General features: G+C 41.6%; 1 protein-coding gene and 1 non-coding gene across 3 annotated transcripts in view; one reads left to right on the forward strand and one right to left on the reverse strand.

Moving 5' to 3' along the window:
* LOC124595386 (neuromodulin) overlaps positions 1 to 14657 on the forward strand; it is a 717829-nt gene that overhangs the window by 410533 nt on the left and 292639 nt on the right. The gene's annotated exons all lie outside the window — the stretch shown is intronic.
* On the reverse strand, positions 3924 to 3998 carry Trnas-uga. The gene has a single exon. It is a non-coding gene; the product is annotated as a tRNA-Ser (tRNA).

Raw genomic sequence — 14657 nt, forward strand, 5'->3', positions numbered from 1 at the left:
ACTTTCTGTTCCAACAGGACAATGCACGTCCGCATGTATCCCGTCCCACCCAACGTGCTATAGAATGTGTAAGTCAACTACCCTGGCCAGCAAGATCTCCGGGTCTGTCCCCCATTGAGCATGTTTGGGATTGGATGAAGCGTCGTCTCACGCGGTCTGCACGTCCAGCACGAACGCTGGTCCAACTGAGGCGCCAGGTGGAAATGGCATGGCAAGCCGTTCCACAGGACTACATCCAGCATCTCTACGATCGTCTCCATGGGAGAATAGCAGCCTGCATTGCTGCGAAAGGTGGATATACACTGTACTAGTGCCGACATTGTGCATGCTCTGATGCCTGTGTCTATGTGCCTGTGGTTCTGTCAGTGTGATCATGTGATGTATCTGACCCCAGGAATGTGTCAATAAAGTTTCCCCTTCCTGGGACAATGAATTCACGGTGTTCTTATTTCAATTTCCAGGAGTGTATGTCTACAAGAAACGAGGCAGTGTCCACAGCATGTTATGAGGCGATACACCGTGAGCACTCAGCTCGAAAACTGTACTGTTTTTAAGGAAAGCAGAAATGCGTTGTTATTTGATATATCAAACTAATATTAACAAAGTTCTCTTTGTGTAGCTCATTCAGTGCAGCACAAAATGTATGAAATTAATAAAAGAGATATTTTACAGAGAAAATGCGTCTAGAAACTTTTGTATGATTCAAAACGGAAGACAGCTTTTGGGAAAAATTCTTTAAAAGAGCGTTTCACAATAACGTAATGGACGAGGTACTAAAACAATGAAAACTTCCTGACTAACACAAGAAGTAGCAAACAGAAATTGAGAAAAAGATGATTAGCAGTGTGGCACGAATGATAAACACACAATAAAGCAACTTTATTAAACCCAACATTTTTCAGTGACCCACATTTAGATATTGGCTTTTCGTTTCTTATAACACGTCATTGTGATCCTTCGTAAATAGAAACGACTTTGTAAAAAATCAAATAAAACTCAAGCTTCCTCATAAAGTTCTATTATTTCTAAAATTCTACGAAAGTAACAAGAAAAACATTTTTGTCACAGTGACCACTGAAAGTTTATATAAATTGATCATGAACCCAGGTAAGAAGATTATGAAAAGAAATATGGTGTACTGAAAGTTAATTATTTATTAATATCATCGCTAGAGTGAGATGTAACGGAATCAGCCAAGTAAGCTAAACTGAGTTAAAATGTAAACTTTCAAATATCCAGTAATTCCTTAAATTCGCAGGGTGTGCCAACCATTAACAACTTTGCTTAGCTTCACAAAAGATTATTATGCTACTCAGGACTCAGACTGAAGACAGTTCAGTACAGTGTGACATCAAATAAAAAGCTACGCTGAATATCTTTCTTCACTTTTATCTCTTGTAACCGAAAGAGAGAGAATATATCAACATGCTGGCGAACACGACAAAACTCAACTCCCTATGTTTCTGCCCCCGCACAATTGCGGTGTTCTGAGCTGACTCTGGCATTATTCCAGTATGTTTCTCTCGTGTGTTTCCGAGGAATTACATCCAGCTGCTGCCAAATCCGCAGAGGCGAAAGCGGCAGCAACACGCCCTCAGCCGCAGGGTGCAGCTGACGTTTCGACAACTTCTCAGCCAGGAAGCCCTGCCCCGGCAGAGCTCCAGTTCAAGCCTGTGGATCTAAATGAAGTGTACTCAATACGCTGAGCAAGATACCTACATTTACAATAAAAAACATCGCTACGACTCAATATATTTAAAGCTGACATTGTTTTATCACAGCCGGGGCAAACCTTCAGCGATAGAGCACAGTTCTAAGAGATGATTTAAGAAGTTTTATGCCAAAACAAACAGGCGACAAGTAGCAGACGGTGGCAACGCTCACCAGGCAGCCTACAAGTGGCCAGGCAAGCCTTCTAGCGTCATATGATGGAGGATTAGTGGAGTTCAGTACCACTACCCTTTTTCATACAAATACTTATTTTTAAACCGAGCGAGGTGGCGCAGTGCTTAGTACAATGGACTCGCATTCAGGAGGACTATTTTTCTCCTGTTTTTAATTTAATAATTTCTTTGGCTGTTTGAGTAATCTTACCTTATTTAATTTACATGTGTTCCTTTACCGGTTCAAACCACGTCCGGCCATCCCAAATTCAAGTTTTCCGTGATTTTCCTAAATCGCTTCAGGCAAGTGCGTGGATGGTTCCTTTGAAACTTCCTTCCCATCCTTCCCTAGCCAGATAGGAACGATGACCTCGCTGTTTGGTCTCTTCCCCCCAAATCAATAACCAACCAACTAACTTATTTTTAATATCGTAGTCTGTGTTCATATTCATTCTCTATATAATAATGTGGAAGTAGCAATAGTTTCGCATACGTTAAGAACTTAGTTATAAACAGTTATAAGAGTCGAGGGGCATGAAAGGGAAGCAGTGGTTGGGAAGGGAGTGAGACAGGGTTGTAGCCTCTCAAAAAATGGCTCTGAGCACTATGGAACTCAACATCTGAGGTCATCAGTCCCCTAGAACTTAGAACTACTTAAACCTAACTAACCTAAGGACATCACACACATCCATGCCCGAGGCAGGATTCGAACCTGCGACCGTAGCGGTCACGCGGTTCCAAACTGAAGCGCCTAGAACCGCACGGCAACAACGGCCGACGGTTGTAGCCTCTCGACGATGTTATTCAATCTGTATATTGAGCAAGCAGTAAAGGAAACGAAAGAAAAATTCGGAGTAGGTATTAAAATCCATGGAGAAGGAATAAAAACTTTGAGGTTCGCCGATGACATTGTAATTCTGTCAGAGACAGCAAAGGACTTGGAAGAGCAGTTGCACGGAATGGACAGTGTCTTGAAAGGAGGATATAAGATGAACATCAACAAAAGCAAAACGAAGATCATGGAATGTAGTTGAATTAAGTCGGGTGATGCTGAGGGAATTAGACTAGGAAATGAGACACTTAAAGTAGTAAAGGAGTTTTGCTATTTGGGGAGCAAAATAACTGATGATAGTCGAAGTAGAGAGGATATAAAATGTATACTGGCAATAGCAAGGAAAGCGTTTCTAAAGAAGAGAAATTTGTTAACATCGAGTATAGATTTAAGTGTCAGGAAGTCGTTTCTGAAAGTATTTGTATGGAGTGTAGCCGTGAATGGAAGTGAAACATGGACGATAAATAGTTTGGACAAGAAGAGAATAGAAGTTTCCGAAATGTGGTGCTATAGAAGAATGCTGAAGATTAGATGGGTAGATCACGTAACTAATGAGGAGGTTTTGAATAGAATAGGGGAGAAGAGGAGTTTGTGGCACAATTTGACAAGAAGAAGGGACCGGTTGGTAGGGCATGATCTGATGCATCATGGGACCACCAATTTAGCATTGGAGGGCAGCGTGGAGGGTAAAAATCGTAGAGGGAGAACAAGAGATGAATACACTAAGCAGATTCAAAGAGATGTAGGTTGCAGTAGGTACTGGGAGATGAAGAAGATTGCACAGGATACAGTAGCGTGGAGAGCTGCATCAAACCAGTCTCAGGACTGAAGATCACAACAACAACAACAACAACAAGAACTTACTGGTATGGTGCAGTACAGTACCCTTAATAAAATTCAATAAAGTTCCGTTGATTACGCTCATGAAGTACCGCTACAGCGCAGAAGGGTTGTAACATATGGCTGTAAAGACCGCGCGCAGACTACGGATTCGGGTGTCTTGGTGCTCGGTTCCTATTTGAGCCAGGAACATGTGGTAAAACTTTTGGTTTGGCCTAGACCAATGATCATTTGTATAGCCACTCGAACATTTACTGTAACTATGTTGAAATATATCAACCAAGATTTCAACGACAAGTCGGAGCTGGCGGTCAGGCAAATTGTTCGAACATATTAATTCCTGAAACTTCCTGGCAGATTAAAACTGTGTGCCGGACCGAGACTCGAACTCGGGACCTTTGCCTTTCACGGGCAAGTGCTCTACCAACTGAGCTACCCAAGCACGACTCACGCCCCGTCCTCACAGCTTTACTTCCGCCAGTACCTCCGCCTCCTACCTTCCAAACTTTACCGAAGCTCTCCTGGTTCGCAGGTTGGTAGAGCACTTGCCCGCGAAAGGCAAAGGTCCCGAGTTCGAGTCTCGGTCCGGCACACAGTTTTAATCTGCCAGGAAGTTTCATATCAGCACACACTCCGCTGCAGAGTAAAAATCTCATTCTATATTTATTCTTTCTTGCAAAAGATTTTAATTGGGCTGAAACTAATGCTCAAATGGCTCTGAGCACTATGCGACTTAACTTCTGAGGTCATCAGTCGCCTAGAACTTGGAACTAATTAAACCTAACTAACCTAAGGACATTACACACATCCATGCCAGAGGCAGGGTTCGAACCTCCGATCGTAGCGGTCATGCGGTTCTAGACTGAAGCGCCTAGAACCGCTCGGCCACAACGGCCGGCAAAACTAATGCTCAGCTAATGGCAACATTTGTATGTGCACTGTTCGGATTTTAAGTGCAGAATCCGTCATCATCGTTCGGATTTTACATGAGAAAACAGTCATTTCAACAGTTTGAAAAATCTTGCTTCGGTTGGATTTTACGTGCAAAAAAACGAGTTTTTCTGGAGGCTTTTGAAGAGCGCAACTTCTATACGAAGGTACATAAATGGATAACGTCAATAACTTTGTCCGTTGTCGAGATATGATTGTTTAAAGCCCAGCAACATGTAGCACTTAGAATTCGATCTTACGTGAACTGAATGCGCGGGATTGGTTTAAAGTGATTCAAATAAATAAAAATGGTTTCTTACAATAAATTGAAAACTCCTTTCAAAAATCTAGCTTCATTCGACCTTCAAAAACACGTTTTTGTGAGTTTTTGTTTCCTTTTTTTAAAAAAATTACGGATATGAAAGAAAGATTCAAGGATGGAATCGAAGTTCAAGGTGAAAGGATATCTGCGATAAGATTCGCTGATGACATTGTTATGGTTAGTGGAAGTGAAGAAGAATCTGCTGAATGTCATGAACAGTCTAATAAGTGCAGAATGTGGATCGAGAGTAAATCAAATAAAGACGAAAGTAATGAGAAGTGGCAGAAATGAGAACAGCGTGGAACTTAACATCAGGACAGGTGATCACGAAGTAGATGAAGTTGAGGAGTTCTGCTACCTAGACAGCAAAATAACCTATGACTCTCGGAGCAAGTATGACATGAAAAGTAGACTAGCGCTGGCAAAAAGGCCATTCCTGTTCAAGAGAAGTCTATTAGTATCAAACACAGGCCTTCATTTGAGGAGGAAATTTTTAAGAATGTACGTTTGGTGCACAGCACTGTATTTTGGTGAAACATGGACTGCGGGTGAGAAGACAATCGAAGCATTTGAGATGTGGTGTTACAGAAGGATTGTGACGTAGCAGTGGGATGGTGGTGCTGGGGTTAACAGACATACAGAATGAAAATCCAGTGACAAAAAATTTCATGCTTTAATTACACACAAATATTTAGCCTAACAAAAGAACTGATAAAACAATTTTATCATACAATTTTTAAATACAATTTTAAGATCAACGAGCAGTTAAAATTTGAATTTAAACTTTCATTCCCTTTATACGTTAAAGAAACATCTAATATTAAGACAGCAGCTAATGAACCACCATGACATTTCCTTGGAATCAACCAAAACAACTTTCAGATTATGTACTGGGCTCACCGTCCTGCATTTAGAATGAACAATTTTAAAACGTGCACAGACAATCTTTACATAAGGAACAAATCCTATTAACTAACATGGCAGACGGAAATCGCACAGGGCTCACCAGCAATTAACAAGGAAGTTTTAAATTTATGCGCTGAGTTCACTGTCCAGTATTTCAGAATCAACAATACTAAAATGACCACAAGTAATCCTTACACAATAGACAAGTCCATTACTACTTTGTATTGACAGCTCACAAGTTAACGTTACCAATATGCAGCAGTCCTTCCAAAATGTGAACGACACCTTTTTTAAGAATAATCAAATAAATAACAATATACGCAATACTCAACATAATTTAATAAATTTGCTTATTGGTCAAGGCAATCATGCGCATCCAAAACCGCGTGGTTCAATACAATAACCACGATGCGCACCAGTAATGTACTTCACTACAACCGAGTCACCCAGTCGTGTGAGCCATAAATGCTCTTTTACACGCTGTAACGGCCACACGAATCCACGTACGCTCGACCATCACCACTTTTTTTTTATTATGTGGCTGTTTAACGTCGCTCAGAATCCACAACTCGGTGACTGGCGGTATGTAGTAGTTCCAGCGGGCCCCTACATAAAATTCTTCATGCCCACTCGGTCCAACAACGGCTTGCAACCTCCGGTTGGCCGACCATGTTCCCCGACCTGTCCAACGGATCACCAGGACAAAGACTGCAGCCGCTCTTCATCAGCCGTCTCTGTCGCAGCGAGGAGTTTTTGTCGTCCCACTCCGCACACTGCCATATGCACGGGCGCGGCCAATCCCGGGCCGCCACTCGGCGGGAATTCAAAGAGGCGACCGCCGGCGCCAGAATGGAACCGTCACAAGGATGATGAAAATTAGGTGGAGTGATAAGGTAAGGAATGAGGAGATTCTCCGGAGAATCGGCGAGGAAAGTAATATCTGAAAAACACTGACAAGAAGAAGACATCAGGGAATAACTTCCATGGTACTGAAGGGAGCTGTAGAAGGTAAAAACTGTAGAGGAAAACATAGACTGAAATACACCCAGCAAGTAGCAATTAGCTGAGGACGTAAACAAGAAAAAAGGCGCTAACTCCAAGTTTCCAGTTTTATCCTTCAGCCATTTTCAAGAGGAACTCTCATGCAGTTTGTAAATAAAATACTTTTTAAGGTCAAAGGCGACAATGTTTTTTTCAATGTTTCACGTAGTACGAACCTTACGCAGACGAAGATAATTAGCCTTGATTACATTCAAAACTCTTAAGCAGAGTCTCATGCAAGCAACACAAGACGAAAGGTTCGCTTTCAGTTTTCCGCTGACGATGAGTTCAATAGAACCAGAAGCCTAGCTCTGATCGAAAAGACCTTAATCAATAGATAACTGGGCTTTTCAAAGGAAACATCCAAGCATTCGCCTTACACGTTTAGAGAAACAAGGAGAAATATACCTAACTTGCTGGACACAGACTCCCTTCCCGGAAACTAGCTTATCTTACTTCCTATGTGTCTCATGCACTCGGAACAAGATCCGTACATTGGATGAAGACACAACTACGGTGGCCATCTTGGTGCTGATAGAGAGAAGTAGCTAGGAGCCGCCATAATGTTTCACGTATTCTGTATCATTCCGGCCAGCTAGGTGCTGCCTTTGTTAGACAGCAGACTTGGCGAGGACAGCGGTTCAAATATGCATTCAACTATTGAAATTTAGATTTAACATAGTTTCCCTAAATCGTCAAAGGCAAATTCCGGGAAGGTTCCTTTGAAAACGGCACGGCCCGTTCCCATCCTTCATCCGGGTTTGTGCTCTCTGAAGTCTTAGACGTCAACGGGACGCCGGCCGGAGTGGCCGAGAGGTTCTAGGCGCTACAGTCTGGAACCGCGCGACCGCTGCGGTCGCAGATTCGAATCCTGCCTCGTGCATGGATATGTGTGATGTCCTTAGGTTAGTTAGGTTCAAGTAGTTCTAAGTTCTAGGGGACTGATGACCTCAGAAGTTCAGTCCCATAGTGCTCAGAGCCATTTGAACCATTTTTGTCAACGAGACGTTAAACTCTAATCTTCCTTCCTTTCTTCGATTCCGTACTCATCAGTGGCAACGACATGGAAATGTATCGAAACACCTTTATGTTCATATTACCTATTAACTACCTGGCATAATAGTAACCGCAGACTTTTCACAAGTGATGTGGTTATCTACAGTTAAGTACTCACTGAAAAAAAATTCACAATTATCCAATCACATCTTTAAAATTATTCAAATTTGAAAAGAAAAAAATTAAACAAAAAACGTGCTACCTAGAATGCGATTTACATTGAACTATTAAAACATGATAACTAATTTCGGTTGCGTATAACAACCATCTTCATATCTGTAAACAAGCAGAAATATAAATCGCCTCAGAAAATTCATAACAAAGCAATGCACTGTTTAAAAATGTTAAAGCCCACACAATACATATACATGGAGAGCCTACTCCATTAGTAAAACGAACATACTTTACAATGGATTTTATAGCGTTATTTAGATAATAATGTCAGACTTCACAAACTTCTTTATAAGATTGCAAAATTATGAAAAGGTTGGTAGCTTGCTTTAAATTTGTAGAAATATAAAATTTTGAATTCCACAAAACGAAAAAGAGTAGTATCCTATGAACGCAGCATCAATGAAAAGATCACATAGGCTCAGTCACAGGTAAGGTAAGTGAAATGTACAGGTACAATGCAGTCCGATTGCAAAGGAGACTGCATACATATCACTTGTGCTTCCGGCTTATAAATATTGCTCAAGTGCGTGGACCCAACATACAGGATACTGAAAGCAAAAAAAAAAAAAAAAAAAATTAGCGGCACGAATGGTTACAGATTTGTTTCTCTCACGGTAGAGCGACGCAGAGAAGTTGAGAAATTCCTACTGATACTGTTTTCAAGGTGCAAATTACCACGCGAAAGTCTGCTTGCAAATTGCGTGAACCAGTATTAAGTAAAAATTTGGAGATATTCTTGAGGTCCCCACATATCTCTCCCGTACAGATCGTGAAGTCAAGATTACACTAATTACAGCACGGGCGGAAGAGTTTAAATAGTCATTATTACAGTGTTGCATAAGCGATGTAAATGGGGAGAAACATTAACATTAGGTACCACGCTAAGTACCAACTGCCGTGCAGTCCTCAGAGGTTCGCATCGTATACAGACTAACACGTAGAATCATACACATGCGCACAGTGCACTAGCCACCCCTTCTTCTACTGTCAGACAAACTCTGACAGGAAATTTGTTCCATCATTACGATCCGAAGTACTCATCCACAGAGTGTTTATATATAAATAGAGAGTGGCCAAACATGTTGCGGCCTTTTTTTCCTTTCTTTCCTGAAACGCGGTCGTCCGTAGACTATAACAGCACATTGATTTGACGAGTGACACCAAATCATAGCTTGCAACTTGTTATTTTGTACGTAGCTAAGGCGAGTATCACTTACAGCTATACGTTTATTGTATAGCATGCGGGACAGTCAAGTGAGAAGCAGTTCATAGGTTAGACGAACGCCAAAAATAATGAAATATTAATCATTTTTATAGTTTTCTAGACATTAAAGAAATGACTGGAATCGACCAGATAAAGTTTCTTTTGATGTATTTCAAACATTAGGAAGCCATTTCAGTTTTTACTGCTGGAATGTTCATCCTTGTAGTCAGTAGCCTCTGAGGTTTGAATATATTTTTGTCGTCACAGCGCCTAATAGGTTTCTCTTCTAATTTTTCAGCACTGTTATGTGGCAAAATAACACAAAAAGCCGGAAAGAAACATTTAACAGTAGCTAATTTTTGAGAAGAAAACATTTATACTTTCTACACTAAGACAGCAACAGTAATGCTTGTAACTGATTAGTGCAATCGTCTGATTTACATTCGTTGACCATGTTCCGTAACTAATAATATACCCCTTGAACGGCAAAAAATAGCATATAAAAAACCGTCTGTACATATATCACACGAAACAAATTAAATTGTTTGCATTAACAGATCACCATGAGAGATGAAGCAAGCCCAATTTGGGAAAAAAAGGTTGATCTGACTAAGGTTTGAATTCGCATCCATAGGCTGTTAGTCGGAAACTATACCACTTAGTCACCTAACCACATTCTTCCATACTACATTAAATGTACGAGACGCAGTGTGTTACGCACTAAATTAATTTCAGTTAATGTTGTGCTTCCAGGAGTTTTGGCGAGATGTTATTTCCATTTTACGCGCAGTAGGTGCTGCGAGTTTGCCTGTTATGTGCATTAAACGGAAATAACAATTCGCCAGAACACCCGGAAGTATGTCATTAATCAATCATTTAGAGAAAACCTAATAAAACAATAATTTCAGTGACAGTGGCTCAAGCAATATTCCCTCGTTCACTAACAGCCTTTATCTAAAGTCATACTTGATGATGACCCACACTATGGCGATAGGTGTAACCCCGCTATGCCACTCCAAAACATTGGAAGAATGGGACCTCTGTCCAGGTTGCTGCCACTGTGCATTGTGTATTGTGTGTATTGAACTGAGCACTTAGAAACGACGGAGAGGCTTCGTTCCGCCGTAGCCCTCAGTGGATCACAACCCCACAACAGGCCACAGCAGTCTACCCACCTCACCGTCGCCCCACACCGAACCCAGGGTCATTGTGCGGTGGGTGGAATGTTACAGCGGTATTGTGGGCTATTTTCAGTCATAATACTAGAGTTTGCACATCAATTAGTGGACAATGAATCAACGGTAGAAACACTCTGAGGAAACTTGGATTATCCTGGGAATGGCGGACAGACTGACCGGAACTGGATGCACGTTTCCCGTTGTATGGAGCTCAGCGTTCCTGTAGCGCGGTAACTACATACTACTGCTGGTTAAAAGAATGGCTTCTAATTCGTTACTGTGTAACCAACATACCAACATACCAATTGCACACTGCACCTCTGAGTAGTCTTGGTACAATAGTAGACATAATGAAATGCGGTTACACGTTATTGATGGCACATCACAGAACAAATTATATATTTCACACAGAAAGAATAATCTGATCGTTTCCGCAAACCAGCTTTACGATTTCCGTCTTCTGGGTGAACTTAAACTGCCGTCTGTTTGCGTCATTCTTCAATTATTCGAAATACTAAAGACTTGATGGAATAGTCACTACTGTTTTTACATTTAATTGCGGAAAGATCTGGAATTATTGTAACCTGTCCTTAGAAAGTAGGTAAGATATATTAATAACATTAAATCCCCTGTCAACCAAAATTCAGTCTACAAAAATATGTATGAAAGCCTACTGCGACAATCATCGCCGCACACTCGACTTACAACACTATTCTTTAACAAATGTTAAATTACGTAAAATGAATCGACAGAGGGGATTCAAGAGTGCACCACTATCGGTATTTTTACCTGAAAGTAATTATACCACGGAGTAGGTATTTGGAGCATTAAAATCGGTCTACAATAGTGGTTCCGAACCTCGGTATAATTACTCAAAAATAGCTCTGAGCACTATGCGACGTAACTTCTGAGGTCATCAGTCGCCTAGAACTTTTTTTTTTTTTTTTTGGTCATCAGTCTACCGACTGGTTTGATGCGGCCCGCCACGAGTTCCTTTCCTGTGCTAACCTCTTCGTCTCAGAGTAGCACTTGCAACCTACGTCCTCAATTATTTGCTTGACGTATTCCAATCTCTGTCTTCCTCTACAGTTTTTGCCCTCTACAGCTCCCTCTAGTACCATGGAAGTCATTCCCTCATGTCTTAGCACATGTCCTATCATCCTGTCCCTTCTCCTTATCAGTGTTTTCCACATATTCCTTTCCTCTCCGATTCTGCGTAGAACCTCCTCATTCCGTACCCTATCAGTCCACCTAATTTTCAACATTCGTCTATAGCACCACATCTCAAATGCTTCGATTCTCTTCTGTTCCGGTTTTCCCACAATCCATGTTTCACTACCATACAATTCTGTACTCTAGACGTACATCCTCAGAAATTTCTTCCTCAAATTAAGGCCGGTATTTGATATTAGTAGACTTCTCTTGGCCAGAAATGCCTTTTTTGCGATAGCGAGTCTGCTTTTGATGTCCTCCTTGCTCCGTCCGTCATTGGTTATTTTACTGCCTAGGTAGCAGAATTCCTTAACTTCAATGACTTCGTGACCATCAATCCTGATGTTAAGTTGCTCGCTGTTCTCATTTCTACTACTTCTCATTACCTTAGACTGCTCATTCCGTTCAGCAGATCATTTAATTCTTCTTCACTTTCACTCAGGATAGCAATGTCATCAGCGAATGGTATCATTGATATCCTTTCACCTTGTATTTTAATTCCACTCCTGAACCTTTCTTTTATTTCCATCATTGCTTCCTCGATGTACAGATTGAAGAGTAGGGGCGAAAGGCTACAGCCTTGTTTTACACCCTTCTTAATACGAGCACTTCGTTCTTTATCGTCCAATCTTATTATTCCCTCTTGGTAGTTGTACGTATTGTATATGACCAGTCTCTCCCTATAGCTTACCCCTACATTTCTCAGAATCTCGAACAGCTTGCACCATTTTATATTGTCGACCGCATTTTCCAGGTCGACAAATCCTATGAAAGTGTCTTGATTTTTCTTTAGCCTTGCTCCTATTATTAGCCGTAATGTCAGAATTGCCTCCCTCGTCCCTTTACTTTTCCTAAAGCCAAACTGATCGTCACCTAGCGCATTCTCAATTTTCTTTTCCATTCTTCTGTATATTATTCTTGTAAGCAGCTTCGATGCATGAGCTGCTAAGCTGATTGTGCGATAATTCTCGCACTTGTCAGCTCTTGCCGTCTTCGGAATTGTGTGGATGATGCTTTTCCGAAAGTCAGATGGTATGTCGCCAGACTCATATATTCTACACACCAACGTGAATAGTCGTTTTGTTGCCACTTCCCCCAATGATTTTAGAAATTCTGATGGAATGTTATGTATCCCTTCTGCCTTATTTGACCGTAAGTCCTCCATGGCTCTTTTAAATTCCGATTCTAATACTGTAACCCCTATCTCTTCTAAATCGACTCCTGTTTCTTCTTCTATCACATCCGCCAAATCTTCACCCTCATAGAGGCTTTCAATGTATTCTTTCCACCTATCTGCTCTCTCCTTTGCATTTAACAGTGGAATTCCCGTTGCACTCTTAATGTTACCACCGTTGCTTTTAATGTCACCAAAGGTTGTTTTGACTTTCCTATATGCTGAGTCTGTCCTTCCGACAATCATATCCTTTTCGATGTCTTCACATTTTTCCTGCAGCCATTTCGTCTTAGCTTCCCTGCACTTCCTATTTATTTCATTCCTCTTGTATTTCTGTATTCCTGATTTTCCTGGAACATGTTTGTACTTTCTCCTTTCATCAATCAACTGAAGTATTTCTTCTGTTACCCATGGTTTATTCGCAGCTACCTTCTTTGTACCTATGTTTTACTTCCCAACTTCTGTGATGACCTTTTTAGAGGTGTCCATTCCTCTTCAACTGTACTGCCTACTGCGCTATTCCTTATTGCTGTATCTATAGCGTTAGAGAACTTCAAACGTATCTCGTCATTCCTTAGTACTTCCGTATCCCACTTCTTTGCGTATTGCTTCTTCCTGACTAATGTCTTGAACTTCAGCCTGCTCTTCATCACTACTATATTGTGATCTGAGTCTATATCTGCTCCTGGGTACGCCTTACAATCCAGTATCTGATTTCGGAATCTCTGTCTGACCATGACGTAATCTAATTGAAATCTTCCCGTATCTCCCGGCCTTTTCCAAGTATACCTCCTCCTCTTGTGATTCTTGAACAGGGTATTCGCTATTACTAGCTGAAACTTGTTACAGAACTCAATTAGTCTTTCTCCTCTTTCATTCCTTGTCCCAAGCCCATATTCTCCTGTAACCTTTCCTTCTACTCCTTCCCCTACAACTGCATTCCAGTCGCCCATGACTATTAGATTTTCGTCCCCCTTTACATACTGCATTACCCTTTCAATATCCTCATACACTTACTCTATCTGTTCATCTTCAGCTTGCGACGTCGGCATGTATACCTGAACTACCGTTGTCGGTGTTGGTCTGCTGTCGATTCTGATTAGAACAACCCGGTCACTGAACTGTTCACAGTAACACACCCTCTGCCCTACCTTCCTATTCATAACGAATCCTACACCTGTTATACCATTTTCTGCTGCTGTTGATATTACCCGATACTCATCTGACCAGAAATCCTTGTCTTCCTTCCACTTCACTTCATTGACCCCTACTATATCTAGATTGAGCCTTTGCATTTCCCTTTTCAGATTTTCCCTACCACGTTCAAGCTTATGACATTCCACGCCCCGACTCGTAGAACGTTATCCTTTCGTTGATCATTCAATCTTTTTCTCATGGTAACCTCCCCCTTGGCAGTCCCCTCCCGGAGATCCAAATGGGGGACTACTTCGGAATCTTTTGCCAATGGAGAGATCATCATGACACTTTTTCAATTACAGGCCACATGTCCTGTGGATACACGTTACGTGTCTTTAATGCAGTGGTTTCCATTGCCTTCTGCATCCTCATGTCGTAGATCATTGCTGATTCTTCCGCCTTTAGGGGCAATTTCCCACCCCTAGGACAAGAGAGTGCCCTGAACCTCTATCCGCTCCTCCGCCCTCTTTGACAAGGCCGTTGGCTGAATGAGGCTGACTTCTTATGCCGGAAGTCTTCGGCCGCCAGTGCTGATTATTTATCAAAATTTAGGCAGTGGCGGGGATCGAACCCGGGACCGAAGATGTTTTTCATTATGAATCAAAGACGCTACCCCTAGACCTAGAACTACTTAAACCTAACTAACCTAAGGGCACCACACACATCCATGACCGAGGCAGGATTCGAACCTGCGACCGTAGCGGTCGC

The sequence above is a fragment of the Schistocerca americana genome, chromosome 2 (genome assembly GCF_021461395.2).
Source record: "Schistocerca americana isolate TAMUIC-IGC-003095 chromosome 2, iqSchAmer2.1, whole genome shotgun sequence".
NCBI lineage: Eukaryota > Metazoa > Arthropoda > Insecta > Orthoptera > Acrididae > Schistocerca > Schistocerca americana.